This window comes from Caloenas nicobarica, chromosome 15 (genome assembly GCF_036013445.1).
Source record: "Caloenas nicobarica isolate bCalNic1 chromosome 15, bCalNic1.hap1, whole genome shotgun sequence".
Lineage (NCBI taxonomy): Eukaryota > Metazoa > Chordata > Aves > Columbiformes > Columbidae > Caloenas > Caloenas nicobarica.
The window spans coordinates 7,250,594-7,260,129 of NC_088259.1; the positions used below are offsets into that span (position 1 = coordinate 7,250,594).

General features: G+C 50.6%; 1 protein-coding gene across 3 annotated transcripts in view; it reads right to left on the reverse strand.

The window, feature by feature from the left end:
• Positions 1-9,408, reverse strand: part of ZHX3 (zinc fingers and homeoboxes 3) — a 46,665-nt gene extending 37,257 nt beyond the window's left edge. For 2 of the 3 annotated variants that reach the window (XR_010607040.1, XM_065645557.1), the window contains exon 1: positions 9,337-9,408. The gene's annotated coding sequence lies outside the window, so the exon portion shown is untranslated. Of the gene's footprint in view, positions 1-8,925; positions 9,143-9,336 lie in introns of those variants that run through there. The other variant, XM_065645559.1, reaches the window with a different exon arrangement.
• Positions 9,409-9,536: the final 128 nt, after the last annotated feature.

A 9,536-nucleotide genomic window follows, 5' to 3' on the forward strand; every position in this document is an offset into this window, starting at 1 on the left:
AGGTGGTGGATGAACCATCCCTGGAGACATCCCAGGCCAGGCTGGAAGGGGCTCTGAGCAACCTGAGCTGGTGCAGATGTCCCTGCCCATGGCAGGGGTTGGACTGGATGAGCTTTGAAGGTCCCTACAACCCAAACTATTCTATGATTCTGTAAGCCCCGGTGGTATGGATGGAGCTTTGCTGTCCCTGTGGAAGAGGGGCTGAGCCCACAACACATGTGTGTCACACCTACAGGGTACCTTTGCAGGGACATATGCACACACGTCCCACGGCAATCACAGCTCTTCTGTCCTGATGTTCCTCCTGCTCATGCCAGGAACAAACCACAGGCAAACTGGACCTGGCATCCACAGCACCGGGGAAAAGAAACATCTCAGCAATGAACAGATTTCAGCTGGAATCTCCCAGGAGACAGTATTAAAATGAAGGGGGAAAGAAATCAATTAATAGAGGAGAAAAGAATCAACTTGCCAGTAGGGGCCATGCCAACTTCTAACACCGTAAGTCAAGCCCCAAAAGCCACGACACTGGCTCCCAGTCTGAGATACTGGGAAATAACCAGGCTAACGCTGGGTGATAAGAGAAGGGCACATCCCTACCCCTCTTTGCCCAAGGATTCCCATATTTTCCAGCTTTTCTCCATAACTGTGAAACTCTTGAGGTCTTTTTTTTTCTTTAAAAAGCCAGGATTTTCACTGAAGTCCTTGGTTCTGAGGGCTGGGCTTTAATCCAAGTGTCAGACGTCATGGGCTGCAGGAGTTGGCCATCAGCCGAACCCTTCCCCGACCAGCTCAGTTGGGGTCTGGATTCGGGAATCCACACCAATGCATTTGGGAAGCATTTCCCAAAACACAGAGTTTAACCCCGAAACCATATCACGCAGCAGCAAGCACAACTATAAATACGCTGCTGTGTACTGTGCTTACCAGGTCCAGCTCTAAATCTGGTTCACCCATCAGCCGCAGAAAATAGAAATATTCTCCCTGGTTTTCAGTGCAATATTCCCAAGTTGATCCGGAGAATCTATGGAGTCACTAGGCTATAATTAGAGGGTTATTACAAAAGGTGTTTGGGATGCCTGTCAGCACTGAAGGAGACTGTATTTAAGGTACCCTTAACACATGTAGCGGCAGCAGGCTGGTTTTTCTGCTTTCATAAAAAAAAAGTCAACCTGTTTACTCACCTCAAGTGACTTTTCCTGGTCCCTGCTTTGCGAGAGTATTTTCAGCCTCTAACTTGATTAATGGCATTTTAAAAAGGCAAAAAAGCCACCAGTTAGGTGGTTTAAAAGATGCATTTTTATCCATAGCTCATAATGTGATTACCAACTAAATCTTGCTTTTCACCAAAAAAAAAAAAAAAAGAAAAAATTAATTGAGTGCGCGACACGCACATTCACTCATTCGTTATTGTAGGATTGTTGACATTACCTTTTATTTTTAGAAAAACATGAAGCATGGAGGGGAAATGAAACAATGCAATACTTCTTTGAGACCGTCTCTAACACTAGGAAAATATGCAAAGAAAATACTGTAGTGATCCGCTTGCATACCTTCCCAGAGAGCGCCGGATTGAATTTATAAAACAATAAATACTGTTTCAAAGCACATGGATCAGCCTGATTTTTTTTTTTCCCCTCCAAATTTTAACTAACATCTGGCAATGTCACTGTGTGCTCAGCCTTTGGGAGGGAGAGGACACCCAGGGATGCTCCCTGGGACCTGGTCTCCCTCCTGCCCATCACACCATGGGGTGACCCTGGGCAGCTCTCATTCCCCACACCAAAAACGGGGAATCTTTTTCCCCATCCACACCAGATCCAGCTTAATACCTCCACTTGCCCCAATCCTGCAGTCACCTTAATAAACAGGTTGCTCCACCAAACACACTGGGATTTCTCGCCTTCACAGCGTGGTACACTCGTACACAGCGATTGTAGGGCCAGGCTTTCAGCAGACCATCCCCTGCATTTCTAAATAAAATCTTTTTAGGCCTGCAAGCACCAAGCTGTATCACGACTTAGCAAACATTGCTAAAATTAAGCTTAAATTGGAAATGAAGAAGCATCTCTAAAGCGATGCTCTGGTTCAACACCTGGTAGCAGCATCTCCTGTGCTTTGCTGTTGGAAAATGAGTCCTGAGGGTGAGGTGGCCACGGCCAGGAGACAACCAGGGCTGCTCTAGGAGAGGAAAAACATCATGACAAGATAAAATAATCTCTGCTCATACTGAATGTGAATTCAGGTATGTAATTACACGGCTCTGCAGAGGTGACCTTTCCTTGTGCTGCCTGGACATGACACCATGGAGGCACCAAGGCAGAGAGAGGACTCCTCCGACACCCACCTTTGGGGCAGAACTGGCCAAAAAAAAGCAGCAGAGGAAGGCAGGACAGAAAAGAGCAGCAGATCCTGAGGTAAGAGGCTGCCCAGCTCCGGGATGCTCTGAAATTGCCCCTTCCCAAATCCTGATTTCCATCTGTCCCTTCAAAGCACAAGAACTAAATATTCGGGAGCTGGATGGATGCACAGTAAACACAGAACCAAATTAGACTATTAATGGCCTCCAGCGAACTTATTTTTGCATCCTGCAGCACAGCACCACGGCAAGAGAATGTTTTCTTCTTCCAATATGCTATTTACTGCCACATACCTACATAAAATTACAGATATTTGACTTACAATTTCTATTTCCTCCCAGAAAAGCAACTGAAATTGAGCTTCTCAGTTGCAAAATTAGCTATACAATTTGGTTTCAAGAACCTCCCTCCTCTCTTTTTTGTAATTACATGGAGAACAGCTACACTGCACATACCATTTTTCGCTACGTTGAGCTTGAGGAAAATTTAAGACTTCCTCCCCGCCCTGTCTTCTTTTTAATAGGAGATGTGATTATTGAAATTAATTCGGAAAATAGTCAGCATTCACCAATCAGCTCAGCAGTTTGGGTTTCCTTCATCTGCTGGTTACATGCTAATTATTGCACTGGTGGGATTATTTCCCATTCATATTTGGAATTTACAGCACAGTAGGGAATTGATTAAATTAGAAGAAAAATACAAAAAAAGAAAAAAAAAAATCAATGACATTTTAAATTCAACTTTTTTTTTTAATTTTTCATCCCAATCTCAAGCCTACCAGGACCTGACAAACCTCCCCCCCAGCAGAACAGCTGCACAAGGCAGCGTTTCCGAGCGTTAAGGTGCAGAGCAGCAATGGCATCTCTGGAGCAGACACTTTGGGAAGGCAAAGCAAACCTTTCGTGTTCATCAACAGCTGTTGTTCACAGCATCCTCCACTGCCCACACCAACCATACCCTTTTCCATCTGGCCAATATTTGTAATTAAGAAGGAAAACCTTCCCACATGTTGAAAATAAGCCCCCGTTTCCAAGCCCAGGACGATGCTCGATGCCCATGCTGAGGCAGGAACAGGGTTTTGCCTGAGTAGGGAGCAGATGTGGCAATGGCAGACGTGTCCCATGACGGTCCCTGCCCCGTCAGCAGCTCTGATGGTCTTGGGTGGCTTCATCCTCACCCCTGAAGAGCGAGAGGGACAGAGCAACATGTGGCCACAACACCCACCAGCAAGGACTGGGTTCTCCAGTTACCAGGTCTAGCAGCCAAGTGCAGGTCCCTGACAAAGACTGTTTTGAAGGTACCCGGTGGAGAGATCACTAATTTTGCTACGTGAATCTCAAATACTATTTACCACCTCATTCCATCTGGGCATGCATGTATGGCAGTATTGTCAACAGCTGGGCTTTGAGCACACAAGGCACTTTGCGTGTGCCTTGCAGTGCTGTTTCTTGGGGGTTACCCCCAAAAGCAAGGGCTCCTTCTCACCCCTGCCTTCTCAGCTCCAACCATCCTATAGAAAGCTACAATAAATAAAAAAAGAAATCTATCCTAGACGCCACAGAAAATCAAACTAGGGCCAAATCTCCAACCCCCAGAAACGGTGCTGACAGGTGACAGAGCAAACACAGCTCAGCACCATCAACCCGGGCTGGGTGAGCAGGACAACAGCAACCCACTGAGACACAGACATCAGCTACAGAAGCGAAAAATTCCAAAAGCAAAGGACCTGCAAACCTGCAGTGGTTTCTACATCACCTTCGGTCTCTGTCTTTCCTGCCTGTAAAGCAACATGAAAATGCCAGACACCGGAGCAGAAAGTGCAGGCTGCTGTTTAAAATATCCGCTGCACTTCACGGTACGCGCAGGACCGGAGAAGCGGAGCCAAACAGGTGGATTATGGTATTAATGAAATATTCACATTCATCTGCTTGCTCTGAGGCCAGACCACAAGTCTGCTTCCCCTCTGCTAGCACAGCTGAGGGGTTTCGTGCCCAGATTTTTGTTTTTAACTTAGCTCTGCCTCTATAAAACCGAGACAATCCCCCTGTCTTGAATACTTTTCTGACATGGAAATGGTTCCTAGCAAGGAAAGAAAGACCAGGACACATTTCAGAAGAGGAGTCTACATTTACATCCTGCTTAACAAACCAAAGCACAACACAACTGCCCATGTAACCTCCTGCATGCTTTTCAGGATGACTTGTCTCTAACGACCACCCGACAATTACACACGTAAAAGCCAATTAACCTTAATGCAAAGAGTAAACACACCCGTCTTGCCAGGGCTGTGAAAAAACACATGTCAAGAAGCCCCATGGGTGTCACATCCAACCCATGAAGGTCCCCAAAGCCACTGAGCACCATGCTTAGAGATGCTGGTTTAGAGGTGACCACCTCTACAAGGTTGACCAGCGCCAGAAGACATGACTCAGGCTGCCAGAGAAAACCCAGTACATCAGCAGCTGAAATGGTCCTTGTGCTGTTGGTGCGCCGAGGCAGGACCTGGAGCCACCAGGAAGGTCTCCAGCCACTGGGGCCTGCTCTCTGCACAGGCATGAGGAGCCAGCAATATGGCTGGATCCTTAACACAAAGACCCAAGACCTCAGCTCCTTAAATTCTACGCATCAAAAAGCATCCAAGACAACCTCATCTCGAACGTCCTCTTACACAAAGTATACTCCAAGTACTCCAGTGCACTACGGCAAAGACCCTTCCTACTCCTACACTGAGGAGATCTGGAGAGGAAGAGCTACAGGACCAAGTATCCAAGACCTCATGCCTAATTTTAGTCCTCTTACACTCTTTATTCCTATCATTTTAATAGCAGATAAGAAGTTTCAATCCCTCTTTGAAGACAAAGGGATACTGACTCATGATTATTTGGGCAAGACAGAGAACGAGCTCCATCAGACACCAGGGCACAAGCTTTTGGCAGTAACTGCGCTCTCCATCTGCAGGACAACCCAACCATCGGCCTTGCTTTCCAGAGGGACACCAGCGACACCACAGCCGGGGCTGCAGGATGGGAAAGCGAACCACCAGTATGACCGTTTTGTTAAGATGTGCTGCATTTGGGGAGTTTTGTTTTAAAATTGATTTAGGCAGTTGGCCGCACCAGTGACCTGAACTCCTCCAGAGAACAAAAAACATCCCTCCAGCTTTCTGATAAGCACGTGGATATAAAGAAAAAAGTGTCACGGCTTCTGATTTACAGCACTGTAATTGTAGAGCATAAATCCATAGGAGATGCACAGACTTCCAGATGGAAAGAGAGACCAACAGGACTGATAAAAAGTGACTTTAGTTAAACATGTAGAAAAAGGAGAGGGTACCCTCAGACTGCATCCCTCTGAGAGGGGGGAAGAAAGAGACACCACCAAGTCTTTGTAACGCATGAGAACGTCCTCCAGGCAGAGCAGAGCCATGGCCACAATGGCTGTGACTGCATCTGGTGACAACCCAACCGCTCCGGCTCTGCTCTTGTGCCATGTGTCATCACCGGCTCCTCTAACTCCACCGCAGTCCTCATCTGACCAGGGCTTCTCCAGTGACTTCATGCAAACTCACTCCATTTGCATTTTAAGCGTTATTATTTAGAACATTTGTCCAGAAAACAAACAAACCAAACGGAATGGAAAAAAACAAAGAAGGGGAGAAGTACAAGACCTTTTTTTCTTTTTAATTAGAAACATCACCCCTCTCCTACTCAACAAAGCAGAAAAGCCATCACAGCTGCAAGAGGGAGAAATGTTGCAGACCTCCATCACAGTGACCAAGCACCAGCAATCAGGTTCTTCTCCAAAATTAGCCTCCATAGCAGGACGGGGCTCATTCCACCTAGAACAGGTGCCTAAATTACAAACATAATTACCCTGGGCTCCTGTCTGGTTAATGCAAAGAGTGAGGCACCTCGGAGGGTGACTCAGAGTCTGCACAGGGCGAATCATCCTTCAGACGATCAAGGTTTGGGGAACCCAGACCTGGCTCTGGGCTCCCGCTCTCACAAGCAAATCCCCCTGGTTCAGGGCCATACAAGAACAAGGGTGACAATAACTGACATTAACACCATGCAAACCAAGGACCTCTCCACAGTGCTTTTTTTTACATGCAAATAAGGTGGAAAAGAGAGAAAGGAAAAAAAAAAAAAATACCAGGAGATAAGGAGCAAGGGACCCGCTGCAGCAAAGCCGGCAGCAATGAACCAGCCCAGGCGGGTTCACTTGCACAAGCTGGGGGGGAGACGTCTGCTCCCATCTTCTGCCTTTTGTTTGCACAGATTTCCACAGTCCCTCAATTATTTGTTTCCACTCCCAATAGCTTTCCGGGGGAGCTAACACCCTGCCTGTGTTTGGCAGGGAGCAGGCAGCCCCATCTCTGGAGGGGATGAACACGAGCAGGTCTTCCAGGGCTCATCACTGCCCAGGACATGCTCTCACGTTCAGAAATAACAACCAACGCACCTATGCAACAGCCTTGCAGGGAGCAGCCGGTTCCTCGTGCCCGATGACCCAGGGATGCTCCCAGGGGAATGAGCCACAGCCGTGTCCTGCAAACGGTGCTGCCTCCGGACCCGTCCCACCGCCCAAACGGGGAAAGGCTTGACAAGGGATGGACGCAGACCTGCAGCCCAGGGTTACACGGCCGTAAACCCAAGTTGTAGATAATTTCAGGAGCTATGAGATGAGCTGCTTTTATGTAGTAACACCATAGTAACCGAGCCGGATGATAAAGCTTCCACACACAAGGGCACCACATTTTTGGAGGGGAGGAAGAAGAGGTCTAAATAAAAGGAAAACCTCCCCACAGAGCAAGGGGACACACTTGCATAAAGGAGAACGGGAGCCACACTGCTGTTTAAATCTCCCCCCACTGACAATCCAGATGGCTCCTACTCCCAGCCCGGCTCACCTGCTCCGGGCTGTCAGCACTGCCGGCATCAGTCCTTGCATCTCCCCGACAAAAGCCAGCAGCCCCCACCGGGATGGTTTTACTTGGCTTTGCAACAAGGATTTTATTGATAGAGGTGTGCTCCCGTGAGAGGATCCAGGGTTCAAGTTACTACAGCTTTCTTCCAGTAGCAAGAGTTGCTGAGGCTGAGCCCTGTCAGAAGAAACTATGCTAAACCCCAACCCATCTATACTATAATTAACACAAGCTACAGATTAGGCTGTATCTGAAGCAAAACCAAATCCAACAGCCTCGTCTTTCTCATCCCCAAAGGTGGATCAGGGCTCCAAAACTGTGTGAGCATCTGTGTGCTGTGAGTTACTGGGATGAACTAAGAGGAAAGAATGAAGACTGGAACAGTCTGCTCCCTCTTCTCAGCTACACATCCTGAGTTGTAAAATACACCAAGGTCACTGACCCAACCTAGTTATTAATAATAGAAGTTATCATTAAATTGCTGGTTTATTCTGTTGTAAATAAAGTGCTCCTGATCTCTTGGGGTTTTTTCCTCCTCATCATCTCTTAAAGAGAAATTAGTTTAGAATAAGCTGTTCCAGATAAGGAAGTAAACTTCTGGCTTCCTATCCACAGAGAATCGTTCCTCAGGACACCATGACCCTCGTTTGGGGACTGCAGCCAGGGTAGGTGGTCAGGGAGAACAGCACCAAAACCCTCCCTGCCCGGCTGGACCCGTGCTGGGCAGTGGGCAAAGCCCATGGCTGGGCAGAGCCCACTCCCTTAGGGGAGCAGAAATGGGAAAACACAGCTCAAGAAGGGGTTGTGTATGGGTTTTTTCCAGGTACATCGGTCAGCCTAATGAGACACATCATCTACACCAGCTGCCTCTCTCCCACCATCTACCTCTCCCCCAAAAGTTTCCCATCTCGTAACCAGATTAGAAGACCCCTTCGAAAAACCTTATTGCTTGAGTTTTAAGGGCACAGACTAAGCACGCCCTGAACCGAAGGATGGGGTCGAACCCCAAGCACGAGCTGTACAATCGCTCAGACACACCAGCCGGCCAAGGAAACGCGATGCCCGAGGGGCTCATGCCCGCCCTCGGCCCAGGACCCGTATCCCCCTTGCGAAAACGCCTCCGCTCTCCAAATCCGCCGCTGGGAGCGGAGAGGCCTCAGCCCGCTGGCACCTGGCCACACGCCCGGCTGCCACCGCAGGAGCCCTGATTAGGAGCTGGCATAGCCCAGGCAGGACTTTACCCCGGCAGCCCGAGGGGACGAGGTTAAACCACTGTCCCCAGCCAAGCCAGGAAAGCATCGACCGGGGCATTAGGACTAAGCGATGCGGGGTTTAGTCCCAGCTCCGCCACGGGTTCCCTACATGGCCTCGGGCACATCACTTAGCAGCGGCTCCGTTTTCCTACCTGTGTGAGGAGGGAGATGCTGTCTGCTCACATCCCGGTCTGTCCCAGGGCCCGACCACGGCAGGTGCCACAAAAAAACCCCACCCGTGACCAGCCCCTCTACCCCCCAAATTGCGACACGAGTGGGGTCTGCCGCCCCTCAGTTCCCGAAGCAAGCAGCCAGCAAGGGCTGGAAAAAAGGACTTCTCTCCCTCTAAAGACCCCGAATAAAGAAAACAAAACAAAACAAAACTGACCGATCTGACGGAGAGGCTGTCGAGTCGCGGGCAGCCCCACGGAGCCGGGCGCTCACGCAGCGGCCGGGCCGGCAGATTTTTAATGCAATTTCTTTGAATTTAAGTTTCAATTGCTGGAGAGCCGATGGCAGCGAAGGGCAGGGCAGTGCGCCCGCTCCCCGGCAGGGCTGGGCGGACCGGGGCGGCGGCGGGGCGGGGAGGGCAGGACACGCGTGTCCCGACCCCCGGCTGGGTGCCCGGCAGGGCGGGGGTGGCCGTGGGCGCGCCTCCCACCCGGACCCCGCACCTGCCCGGGCTCCGCGGTCCCCGGGGGAGGTCCCGCGGGACGGGGGGGAGCGGGCAGGACCGCGGCACGGCAGCGAGGCGAGGGGCGCGGGAGCCTCCCCGCCGCGCCGGGCGCTCGGCACTCACCCGCGGCAGGTCCCCGGGCCGCCGCGGCGGTTCGGCTCGGCGCGGTCCGGCGGAGGCCCCGGCCCCGGCGGCGAGCGCGGGGCGGGCGGGGCGGACAGCGCAGCGGGGCGGCCGGGCGGGCGCCGCCGAGCGCAGGCATCGGCGGGGGGCGGGGGGAGCGCGGGGCGGGCGGGCGCGACACACACCGGCATTAGCCGGGC